This window comes from Lepisma saccharinum, chromosome 9 (genome assembly GCF_977018435.1).
Source record: "Lepisma saccharinum chromosome 9, izLepSacc3.1, whole genome shotgun sequence".
Lineage (NCBI taxonomy): Eukaryota > Metazoa > Arthropoda > Insecta > Zygentoma > Lepismatidae > Lepisma > Lepisma saccharinum.
Window position 1 is genome coordinate 30,669,554 of NC_139237.1, and position 13,678 is coordinate 30,683,231.

The 13,678-nt window shown below is 38.6% G+C and overlaps 1 long non-coding RNA gene across 3 annotated transcripts in view; it reads left to right on the forward strand.

Moving 5' to 3' along the window:
* The window catches only part of LOC145991982 (uncharacterized), a 272,221-nt gene that overhangs the window by 246,821 nt on the left and 11,722 nt on the right, over nucleotides 1-13,678 (forward strand). The gene's annotated exons all lie outside the window — the stretch shown is intronic.

Consider the following 13,678-nt stretch of genomic DNA (forward strand, 5'->3'; position numbering starts at 1 on the left):
TAAGTAAAAAATGATCGTCGTTTTTCTCACGTGAAACAGTTAGCAACAATTCACGATAACTTGCTTAGACATTTGTTCCCATTTATTCTTTCATTAATAAAAAGCCCGTTGTCTTGTATTCTCTTCTTTCTCTTTATCTTTCACTCCCGATTATAATAAGTTAACAACAAACGCCTCCAACTGCCACGAAGCAAGTGTGAGGCATTTAAATGCTCGCGTTGTTTTATTGCTTCCTAGAACAGGCACGTACCCAGGATATTTTTGAGGAGGTTGGAGACAGATCCGAAAATGTGGAACAAAAGGGAAGATCAGAATTGCTGTTGGATTTGTTGAGTTAGGTTATTTTACGTTGATTCTCTGACACTTTTGCTTATCGCGATGATGAGGATGAGTAACGATATGATGAAATTTATCAAGGAACACTCACAAAGAACATCCAAGGCCAACCCTGGATTCGAACCTGGAACCCACGGCTTCGTAGCGCGCTGCGCTAACCACTCCGTCAAGGTGGTCGACCCTGGTCGGCGCAATTCTGTTGGGAGTACTGGATGTGACCACCAATGTTTCGGTAGTATTATTGTACGAGCTAGTGCTAGCTCGTAGATACAGTGCTAAGTGTACACCCAACGGTTAAAGCAATATGTCCATCTCCTTTGAATTTTCATTCAGTCTGTTTTCCACAGTGTCGTGATAATGGGTTGAAATAGAAACGCAGATGTCAACATAAGCTTCACATCAAAAGAATCAATGACCCCTTAGAAGAACACAAGATGTAGGGTAAAGAGAGAATGAAAATGGTGGTGAATAATTTGCCTACTATTATCTTTCCTAGCTATAGAATTGTAGAGTTGCAATGTTATGGTCCAAAGTATCGGGAAAAAATGAACTCACCGATAAGCCCTCTCCCCCCTATCCGACAATCAGCATTCAGCAACACTATCGCTTACAGACTAATGTTGGTGCTTATTGTTTGCATTCAATTCTCAGAAGTTGAATAGTACTGTGTTCCGCAAACTAAAAATGTTTTCATTATTTTAGAAACGTTCTTGTACCAGCACCATTGAACAGCCATGATAATTCTATGGTTAGAAAATAATACATATATTAATTAAATTATACGTATTAGCAATCATTATTAAAATGAAGAACATGTCAAAATGTGAGTTACCCCCCCCCCCAAAATAAACATTTTCGAAACACGACTTAAGTTTTGAAAGAAATTGGGACAGGGATTAGAAGAAATGGACTGTCGCGACTAAATTGGAATGTTTTGTAAACACGCATCAATGATTATAAAACAAAAAATACATGGACAGTTTACTTTCCCTTGGTAGATAAGGTTTATCATAGTGCTCTCGCAAAGGTGGAAAAAAGGGGGAAGCGGCTGCTCGCCCCCACTTCCCCTTAATTTCCGCCACTGGATGCGGGCCTCGCCTTCTAATCTCGTCCAGGGCTTCGCATATTGCTACGCAACTGAGAGAGGATTACTAAATTCAAAATTCCACCTTTTGAAGCGTCATACATGGATTGTGCACTTATTAATATACTTATTGTTAGTTGATTTAACTCATTTGACGTCGCATTTCTACCACTTCTGGCTAATTGCGAGTATGCAAATGAATGCCAGAAATGAATGAAGGGACAATCACAGATTTAAGGGTCTTAGCAATAGCAAAAAAATTTCGCGACGTGTGACCGTCGCATTACATTACCTTCTCCCCTCTCTCTTGCCATTACTGTGTGCCGTGTTCCTTCAAATTCTGACATGTTTTTGTATGAAGTTCAGATGCTATGCAAGAATAAAGATTGGAATTGAAAGCGTTTTGGAGGAAAACTGAAGTAAATTTTGCATTTAATTCTAACGATGTTAATACAAATAAATAAACTATGTAAACATGTGTAGAATTAGTGACTTAGTTCAGATCCACAAGTTACTGTTCCTAGCCTCCCCGATGGCGAAGTGGTAGCGTCGTCGCCTTGTAATCAAGGGGTCCCGGGTTCGATACCCGGTGAAGGTACAAGTGGTTCGAATCCCACTTTAAACTGTAGGTCCAGTCCCGATTAGCCTTACTGTGCATACAGTGGACTTAAAACACCAAATCAATCAATCAATCAAGTTACTGTTCCTGGATATTAAGGTAAAGAGATAATGGGTTGTTGCAAGTCTACTTTGTGAACAGATCGACTAATCGGGACTGAATGGGATCCGAAACAATATGTGCCTCCACCGGACATCGAATCCAGGAGCCCTTAATCAAGGTCCGTAGAATCATTCTTCCTCCCCGTCTGAGAAGGTCCCGTCATAACTGGGCTTTTCTAACAACCCCTGCGGTCGAGAATTCTGTGACGTCATCGCGAAAGCACTTGCCTTCCTTCGCCAGTCTTTTCACATGGAAGCGCATTGGAGGCACGAATGTTTTGAATTAGTATACAGACCTTTTTTTGTATGCAACGTCGTATTTAGAGGGTGGGTTCTGGGGTCAAGCTCCCCCGGAAAACTTGCGAAGTAGCTACTTAAATTTAAAAAGCAAAATACTTGATTACAGTATGACCAGTGAGCCGGAACGCTCCGGAACTCTGTTGAAGGAACTCAGTTCCTGCTGCGATATAATACACGAAAGTCCATTCTTTGTTACACCTTGTAAACAATAGGTAAGGAGGAAGGAGAAAGATCTTGAACTAAATTTTACTCTTGTCGGTGGTTGGTCCGAAAATTTAGAAAAAAAAATACATTTCGGTAATAATAATAATTATATATTATTATTATCGCAAGTGAGCCAAAAATTGCCCAAAAAGCGAAGTAAAATAAAGCATTTCAATCAATATCAATAAATCAATAAAAATAACAATCTCGGGTCTCGTAGCAGTCAGACGCCCTACCGACTTAATCACCGCAGCTCCCTGCCTCTATTCACAAATCATCCATAATTATTACATAATAATAATTATTATTCCTATTTTATGAAAGTCAACCCTTTACGCACTCTGCCATAGATCCGTCTATTCTTTGTCTTTTAACATAGTGTTATTAGCAGATATTGTAATACCAAGACATTTTTGTGTGATACATATTATACTATTATATGTGATACAATTGACCAACGTTCATGAACCCTTCCCGGAATATATTTCTAGATAAATGTCTGCGTCCATTTCATACCCCAGAAATAAAATAAAAGATATAATGAGTTAAATATTTTGTTGTAACTATTGGAAAATATTGACACCTCGTCGTTGTTTGAAATGAATTTGTCAAGGCAGAGGAGAAGCTTCCTTCCGAGGTGACGCCAGAAGTTTACGACCCCCACCCCTCGCGGAAAAGGGGCTGTTATGGACAGACCTCTTCAAGCGGGGTAGGAGAAAGTCTTCACGGACCTTGCCCTTAATAAAAACCTTGATTAGAAAGTGACATCGTTCTTAGTCCACCATTTATATATGTATAGAAAAATTTCAACACTGGGAAATATACAATATTACAGGATTGTAAAAAAACAATTATAAAAATCACTGTAAAATTTAAGAACGATAAGTAGTTACGAGGATTTCCGAATAATTCGTTCCGAGTAATGTTTTGGTCCTAAAAACTTAGAAGAATCAGGTAATTGACTTGAGGTTTTATTTCAAATCTACTTTATGTACAAATAGGTTAGTCATAGTGGACACCTACAGTTTAAAGTTGAATCATAACACTATATGCCTCCATCGAACACAGAACCCCTTGCTTACAAAAGGACATGTGAAAAATGCTAACGTTGGGATAACCGTTAAAATAAAATAAATGATATTTGCATGATGGTGGATTAAATGTGTTGCTTTAGCTGACTTTCGCAGTTATAACTATCGAAAATTATATATTTGTAGTTAGGTTCGCCTAAAATATATTGGTTGTTGGTTGATTTGGTGTTTTATGTTCACTTTATGCACAGTAAGGCTACCTAAAATATATTGGTAAAATGTTTTACATTTTCACACAAATGTCAAGTTAATGTACTTGAAGGTTATATATAGTGTAAGTATGAGACATCACAGAGGGTGGAGGGATGGTTGTTGAAAGACTGCTGAATTCGCCGCATTATTCATACAAGGGGAGAGGGAAACTCTGCGTTCAAAACGTAAATATTCTCACCTAAAACGCTAGTAGCAAGAAAGGAAGAGGGGAGAATTGTTTTCATCTCTTTGTCCTCAATATGTAGCATGCATGTAATAGTACACGAGAAGCAGCAACTTGAACTTTTCTAAAGGATAAATGAAAAATCTGCTGCTACCAAGGGCTCTGTGTACTGGGTTCTACTCGTAACGGTGTTTTCACATGTTGACTCACATGCTAGTCATTCATGAAAGTCTGTGCTCTTAGTAGGTCATTCCTAATCAGTGACATGAATAGATATTGATATTTTTTAACATTAAAATTCAAGAAACTATTTTCTAATGAATAATTTCTTCCTTTGAAGTTTATATTAGGTGCAGTTATGTAATAATTATAATAATTGCAAAATTGTCATCATTGAAAAAAAGAGAACCAATTGCACGAGTTTTACACATATTTTATCATTCTCTAAACCTTAAAATAATATGTTAATATTGAATCAATGCTTTTTCTTGTTCACATCACATTACCATCACCTCCAAATTAGCCGCGATTGAAGGGTGTGTGAAGCCCTACACATCGTTTTATCTATTCTGATAGATAGTATGGTCATTGTTAAGAGGTAAAAGAAAGGTAAAGTGCTTAGCACTACGCCATGAAGGCGTATAGGGGGTGTGAGGGTAACGCCCTACTGTTAAGAGACTAAACAAAATGCATGACTACATTTAGAATATAATCGTTATATTTGCACCTTCAAGAGTGTTTACAACACGCTCCGAAACGTTTGTAGGAATCATTGCAATGGGTGTGATTTCGCGTACATAATTGTGGGGGACGTTGTTGGCTGAATATCATTAAATGGAAACAGCCGCTGAGGCTCTAATGGTGATCGAACGCCGGACCAAATCATTATATGTGATATCGTTACCACTACGTCATTGGGGACAATTACGATAGCAGACAACATTTACACCATTTCGCCATCTTTATTTGCAGTTGAAGTTAATTTTACAGCGAACTTGAAGCATATTAGGAGTACTGTATTCCCAACTAATTGCCCCCATGCACACGCCACTGTTGCTTGTGTATATAAGTGTTCACTCACTTACAAGCGAAACCGAAACTCGAGCTCTCAGCGAGACAACTCCCGACTGTTTGGCGCCTGAAATAGACGTTCGTTGGAACATGCATTTCTACAGTCCCACTGCTTTGGTTGCCATGAAGTATTTTGACAGGTTTCCGTCGTTCGCTGCAGGATACATGCAAGGCTTACCAGAAGAATGTTAATGATATGCATATGATATAAAATGGTGATTATGATTCGGAAATTAATACATGATTTCTCTTCTGCGGAGTGCAAGAATTTTCTCTTCCGATAAAATTAACAACACCGAAATAGTAAAAAAATATTTAACCAGAAATCAACCTCTTGATATATTACCAAAGCAATTACCAATCTTTGTTTTTTAATACTGCCGATACTGTGCGTAAATGCAGTCTGTAGCTACCCCCTGCCCCCAAAATGATATGTTTATTGTCGCTTTATATATATATATATATATATATATATATATATATATATATATGGTTCTAATTAATTACTTATTTGCCACATACGACAGATGAAATCGACATAGGAATTCGAAGCCGAATTTATTGTGCTAAGAAAATGAGTCGACCGACGTTTAACAATCATTACGTACTTTAACTTTTGCAGGAAGTCATAACCGAGATATATAAAACAACGTCTTGATTATAATTCTGTTGGTTAAAGTTGGATAATTTTTCGTAAGTAACGAAAACGCTTTGTTTCTTTTCCGAATAGAACCTTTCAATAAACAAATTGATAGAATGATCGAGTTCGTGTTTAAGTCCACTTTACTTACAGATTAGTTAATCGGGACTAGACCTACAGTTTAAACTGGAATCCGAACCGTTTTCTGACTAAACGTTTTATCGAACCCCCCGGGACCCCTTGATTACAAATCGACGACGTTACCACTACGCCAAAAGGGAGTACCAGTAACCTATATATATATATATTATGAGTACAAAGAAGAGTAACAGTGTAAAATTTATTTTCTTTGCTCTATTAGACACCCGATATTAACACACTTTCAAACAACATCTTGTACATATGAAGCAAATTAAAAGTGATATATGAGGGCATAGGTGTGAGCACGGGGGTTGCCAGTGGTGCATGAACACCTCCAAATGCGTCCACAAAAAATTAAGAATGTAGAATCAACCATTATAATAATAATGAAAACTATGTCTCCCCTGCTGTCTCGAAATTTTAATGGTCAGATCTTTCTAAAGTTAAAGCCAGAAGAGTGAGACGACTTACAGCCAAAGCTATCCTCTTCTCTAAATTTAAGCTGCTCTTCCCTATCGTCTTCTCTACTCTGCTTCATAAATAATAAAAGTGTCGCGAGGCTAACGCTCTCTTTATTCTCGTCAGTTAATTTTTGAACACCCTGTGCACTTTTACTTTTCCTTTTCTGACAGCGTGTTGCATATCTTGGAAGAAAAACATTCTTCTATGCAACTCAAATTTCGTAAATTCTTCTTCGCTCATTCCCGCGCAAGATTTATGGTACAACTTTTTACAAAAACTACATTCTATTGTCCCCTCATAACAAAGTTATTTGCCGCAGCATTCAAGTATTTTATTCCAGCCTATTTCGGCTGTTTCGTCCTGAGAAGGAGAGATCGACGTTCGAACCATGTTTGTACCACTGACCTACTTATCGCTAGCTCGCTAATCCCTTAATCCCTTATAGCTGCAACGGAAAAGTCTGCTCACCCTATCAAACAGTACAGTTTTTTTCCCCACTTTCTTATGTGAAACACAAATATTTTACACACAAATAATCCTATCAACTTATTATTAACAAGATTTCTTAAGACCCCTTGATTACAAGGCGACGACGCTACCACTGAACCATCGGGGAGACGGTATTGTGCCAGAATATTTTAAATAGCAGGTATTAATTGTATTTTTGACTGTAAACACGAGAATCTAATAAAAATGTTCCTACATTTTCATCACGTTTTAATGAAGTCAAAAATACAATGTTCAAACTTTCTTGTAATACTTTTCTAGATATCCAAGTTACAAGATGTTGTAATTTCTCAATGATAACTTTGTTGCAACATTAATATATTTCTGTCATTGTAGTCATCATTTCTCAGATAGGGTGTAGTAAACGTTCATGCAACTTCCAACTCTTTAAAATTATGCACTTTTTGCGTGAGGCCCGCCATCATAAATTAGGAGGGAGGAAAATAAACGGATGACACGCTCACTCAACAAGAGGCCTTGCATCAGTGGTGCTTTCAAATCTGGACCGAATAACAATTACAAGAGTCAGAACGAGTTTACGCCATAGATTGAGCTGATGCACTCGTATCCGGACTGAGATTTTCTGTGTCTTCTACAGATGACTGCAGCCATAGCAGCTTCGTCGACGGTCAATATTTTCCAAATAATTGCCCTAAATCAAGAAATGTTCCAAAATATTGGGACATTAAGAGTGATATAATATGTGGCTCCTTACAACTACATCCATGCAAACCTGTAATGCACTTTACTTTACCCTTGCATGTTTCACATTCATATTATTTATTAGTATTTTTTGTATTAAGAACTCTACACCTTTCCAACGACATTAAAATTAAAAGTCTTAAAATACCACTATAAAATAGAGATTGTTCATTGTATGCTGGTAGGCTTGTGGCACTACGTCGCTATGTATTAGTAGCGACATGTTTTTTGCAACCATTGGTTGAAAATGTTCCGTGTGTACGTCGATCCAAACTGTCTCTTTCAAGGTTAGTTGGTAAAACTACACACAATAATAAAACTAGACCGTATATAATGGAGACAGTTAGCTTCTTGTGCTTTTGTATTTGAGTCAGTATGTTCTGCCAAGACGACACAGTCTACTTTTTATAAGTAATTAATTGAAAGCATTTCTTGTGACTAAGAAATGTCTCCCTATGTTGCTAATATCGGACTCTTGAGATAACAGTGCAGAATAATGGTGTGTTCGTCTCTACCTCACTTTGGTGAAGCCACTTGTTTTATTGCGACATGTTATGAGAGTTTTTTAGTCGACACTCCAAAAAATGTAACGCAGCATCAGATTAGGGTTGTGCTGTCACGGACACTTCTGGGTAGTAATGATTCCCTTGAAAGTTAATAGTGTTGCTACAACAAAGAAGTGTCCGTGACTGTACGATATGATTATTTACCATAATATACTTCTCCCAACTCAGCCTCGAGAACGTTGGTTCTTTTCTCTTTCTTAATCGTGGTTGCGTATTGCAAGGGTGACGTGTTTGTGATATGGAGGTAGCAAGGTGGTAAAAAAGGGTTATTTTTTATCCTGCGTTTGAGACTGGGTACGACATGAAGACGTACGATATTTAAACTTCTTGACTGTATGCTTGCTTTTGGTGCAGGTGGAACTCGTTTGTTTGAGTTGGTGTTTTAAGTCCGCTATATGCACAGTAAGGCTAATCGGGACTGGACCTACAGTTTAAAGTGGAATCCAAACCACGAAGTGCCTCCACCAGGTATCGAACCTGGGACCCCTTGATTACAAGGCGACGAAGGAACCACTACGCCATTTTTTAAAGGAATACCCCTAACCAGAAGTATCCCCCTTTTTTCATTATAATCTTAAGATTTTCATTTCTCGGTTATTCTCAATTTTCAATTTTTTCTCATTTGGACAAACACAAATACCCGTGCCTTACCCGGGACTTGAACCCGGAACCCCTGGCGTCGTAGCGCGCTGTGCTAACCACTCCGCCAAGGAGGTCAACAGGGCCATCGGGGAGGCCTTAGGTGGAACTCGTACCCCTCCTACTTGACTGCGAGAAGAACTACCGAAGTAAGAAAGGACCGGGCGTCCGGTAAAAAAGGCGCGAAAACGAAATGCTTGTGCTAGGACGCAAAGAAACACCAGCAAACTTCATGGGTGACGTGGAAGTAGAAGTCAGGTAATCAAGAGTTACTGTGAATGGGTGGTTGCAAGGAATGAGATTTATAAAACATTTTCTTGTCCGCTCCATTCGCGAAACAAACATTTCTGTACGCTTCACATCAAGTTTATACGTCAATCATTCATTATTAAAATTATACTCCATTTCAGGGGATCCCAAACTTTGTAGTTTCAAATTTTTTCCGCGGCGCCCAAGTCAGAATGTAGGCATAGGCCTATCTAAAACTTGCAACGCTAAGTTAGTGTTGTTAGGTTGCTTGCCTTAAGTTAAAAATTAAGCACATATTTCAAATTCAGAAACATTGTTTACGTAAAAAGGACTAAATAAGCTAATGTATGAAACAATCATGTCTAAAACCATCTGTAGACTAACAGGTAAGTGGCATTTCAGTGAAAATATCACACCCCGGGGCGCCGCGGAGCACACTTTGGGAACCACTGCTCTATTCAATTTTGAATCAGTTTGTGAAGAAAGGTTTAATTAAAATGTCGATTAAGACTCACACCATTATATACTTGGATAGTTTTACTGTACTGGACTTCTGGTAAATTAACACTTAATTCATTTTACAAAGAAATTAAATAAGTTACTTTTCCTTTTGCTCATTTTGTTCAAATGTACAGTCTACATGGAACAGCTATCTGAAGCACCACCCTCCGCCCCCAATCTAATAACTCCAACAGAAGAAGTAAATTTTTTGTGGACTATAGTCTCCAAATTCTGTTCTCACCCAGAGAGATAAAATCGTAACAATTCTATTGCGAGTGACCCTTCACAACGATGAGGAAAGTGAGATCCTAGTTCCAGCGAATAATTTGTTAAGGCCGCTTCAGTAGATTAAAGTGCACGCTGAGTGTGCACAGAAAATATAGTTTCAAATGCAACGAGTGGCTTCGTAAATGATCAACGGAGACTATATTTGTATAAGCATTCTCTTCCTTTCCTGAGGAGAATTCAATAAAACAATGGCTTGGTGTAGCTTTCAGAGAGAAGCTGCTCATGACACGCTTCACTTGCAAACCAGCATTCAGAAATAAATGCAACCTTTCGTATCAAAGCGACAGGACAAGCTGCACGTGTCGCTCTGATTAGGCAGTTTTCTCAATAGCGTGCATCCTGTCACCTCGTGCTCTTGTTAGCTCATGCGAGGTGAATGTTTGAATTTAAACTAACTGTGCTAGTGTCGCTTCCCGCTTGCAGCTTTTGTGTGAATTCTCCGTGTCGCTTGTCGTCTCACTTGTCGTCTGTCGTTTGCAGTTTTTATGCTTTGTAAGGGAGATTACACACGAACCAACACGTGTCCCTTGGAAGCGAACCAGCAGTAATGAATTGAACCTTTCTAACAGAAGCGACACGACAGGATGCAGGTGTCGATTGTAGCTTGCGTGTCGCTCTGATTGGCCAGTTTTGTTAATACCGTGCATCATGTCGCTTCGTACTTTTGTTCGCTCATGCGCGGTGAATGTTTTGCCTTATATTAAATGGTCTAATGTCGCTTGTCGCTTTGGTATAAAATCTCCATGTCGCCAGTCGCCTGCCGTTTAAGCAGATTCCAGACCGAAGCGTAAAGCGACAAGCGACAAGCCTCGGTAATCAATGCAACGTTTTGAACTGATAAAGCAAGGTAAGCTGCAAATATTGCATGTCGCTTGGTTGTGTCACTCAAACTGACTACTTTATCAATGTTGTGCACCGTGACGCCTCCACTTGTTGTCGTGCACGGGCGGTGAATGTTTTAGTCTACAAGACAAAAGGGACCCGTGTCTCTTAACGATGTGGAAGCACACTGTCGCTTGTCGCCTCCGTCAGAATTCTTCCCCTGACCCCCTTCAAGGAGACTTCAGATCGAAGCGACAAGTGGCAGACGACAATCGACAGGCAACACTGGCATGAACGTCAGCAGGATTTTTTCCAGGGAGGGACAAGGAAGGTATTTTTTTCCAGGGGGCAACTAAGCCACATTTTCCCCAATATTCTCTAAAAAAATATTGCTTAAATTTGAATTTATCATGTTCGTGCATTAACACATATTATTGTGGCTGAAATGAAATTATATGTGTGAAATATATAATTTTTGGTTGATTTTCATTTTCCAGGGGGGGCACGCCCCCCCTTGCCCCCCTTCCGGGCGCCCATGAACACTGGCGACTTCAATCTAAAGCAAGAAATTCACCGCTAATGAGCGAAAAACCTAATGCATCGAGCGGAAAGCGACATGTGCAGCTTTCCCTGTCGCATCGATGCGAAAGGTCGAATTGATTACTGAGGGTTTACTTCCAAGCGATACGTATCTCTTGTCGCTTGTTACCTATTGCGTTTCGCTTGGTTGCGTGCCAATAAAGTTCACACCGTTGCGGCATGATAGGCCGCACAAGTCTGCTTTGATTTCTGAAATCTTCAAACAACACAAGAAAGTATGCAAAGTAAAAATTAAGAGTAAGCGATTAGGGTAAATGTGATTATTATCTCAATTCCACAGTGAGGCAAAAACTCCTTCAGTACGCCACTGACTGCGCAGCAGTCTGACTGCGCCCTTCCTCAACTGCGCCCTTCCCGCGAGAGGAACTCTTTCCCCCCCTCCCCTTCCTAATGCTCTGTGCCGAGACAGAGACGCGCAAGCTACGCGCTCTCAATTGACGCCGTAAAGCGCATTTCACAACTATTGCCCAATTCGGTATGGCACGTAGCTGCTTACACACAGGAAGAAATCATGTGACCTACAAGAATTGTGATTGGTTGGACGGTTTGTGCAATATTGATCGGTACCCACAACGGATGCAATTGTATTAAAAATTACAACACGTAAATTAGACAGGTGATATTGGTACCAGGTTCCAACAAGAATAGTAACCATTTTTTCGTGAGGAAAACTGCATAAATGATAATTTTCAAAAACCACGGTGGTATTTGTAATCACATGCATGGTCTCGACATTTTAAAATGACCTTGATTATGCTAATTTATCAAATTATAGTGGTTCCAACAACATATGTACACTCACTCGGGCCTTATAAGACCACGTTTACACGTATGTGTGTGTATGTGTGTGTGTGTGTGTGTGTTTGTGTTTGTTTGTTTTTTTATATTGTGTAGTAGTTGTGGTGTGTGTGTGTGTGTTTATATTGTGTTATAGTTGTGATGTGTTTGTGTGTGTCTTGTGTAGTAGTTGTGATGTGTTTGTGTGTATCTTGTGTAGTAGTTATGTTGTCTAATGTGTTTGTGTTCGTCTTGTGTAGTAATTGTGCTGTCTAATGTGTTTGTGTTTGTCTTGTGTAGTAGTTCCTCCATTCATATTGGGGGTTAGGCGTAGAGCTGACAACTCTGCACTGTAAAAAGACATGTAAAGAAACAGAAATATAAGGCCATGGATGTTCCCAAGGTAAAATATTCCGGAGGTAAAATAGTCCCCCGTTCGGATCTCCGGGTGGGGACTACTTTGGGAGGTCCCTGGACTAAGGATAAGATCTACGTTAGGAATAAGGATATTAAATTAGGCACCTGGAATGTTCTGAGCCTTTACCGGCCTGGGGCATTTCAGTGTACAGTTAATGAGATAGTGAAGTATAAATTAGATGTAGTAGCTGTCCAGGAAGTTAGGTGGCCAGGAGAAGGGAATTGTAAAACTAAAAATTATACTTTTTTCTATGGTGGTACTGAAAATCATAATTTTGGAACAGGCTTTTTCATAAATAATAGAATTATCTCGGCTCTTAACACAGTAGAATTTATTAATGATAGGATATCATATGCAGTTTTACAGGGTAGGTGGTGTAAAATTATTTTAATAAACATACATGCACCAACGGAAGATAAAGATGATAATACTAAAGATGATTTTTATACAGAGTTAGAACAGATCTTTGATAAATTTTCTCAGTATGATATGAAAATTCTGTTAGGTGACTGTAATGCACAGATTGGCCAAGAAGATACATTTAAACCCACGATTGGTAAAGAAAGTCTTCATGAATTAAGTAATGATAATGGTATAAGATTGATTACTTTTTCAACCTCAAAGAATTTAATTGTGAAAAGTACCACTTTTAAACATAAAGATATCCATAAATATACCTGGTCTTCTCCAGATGGTAAAACTCATAATCAGATAGATCATATTCTCATTGATAAGAGAAGGCATACTAGTATAATTGACGTTCGTACACATAGAGGTGCTGACTGTGCCAGTGACCATTATTTAGTAATTGCTAAATTAAGAGAAAGACTCTCAGTGATAAATCATAAGCAACAAAATCTAAAAGTTATAAAATTTGATACAGGAAAGTTTACTGATGAAAGAATTAAGAAATATTACCAAATTAAACTGTCAAATAGATTTGAGGTTTTGCAGGATTTAAATGATGATGAAAATATAAATGAAAGAGACGTAAATAAGAATTGGGAGCACATACGTAATGCAATAGAATCAGCAGCTAAAGAAACTATAGGATACCATAAACCAACAAAAAGTAAGCCATGGTTTGATAATGAATGTCATAATCTAATAGAAATAAGAAATCAGGCTAGACTTAGGTGGTTAAATAACTCTGATGATACAAATCTAAGCAATTATAATAGAAT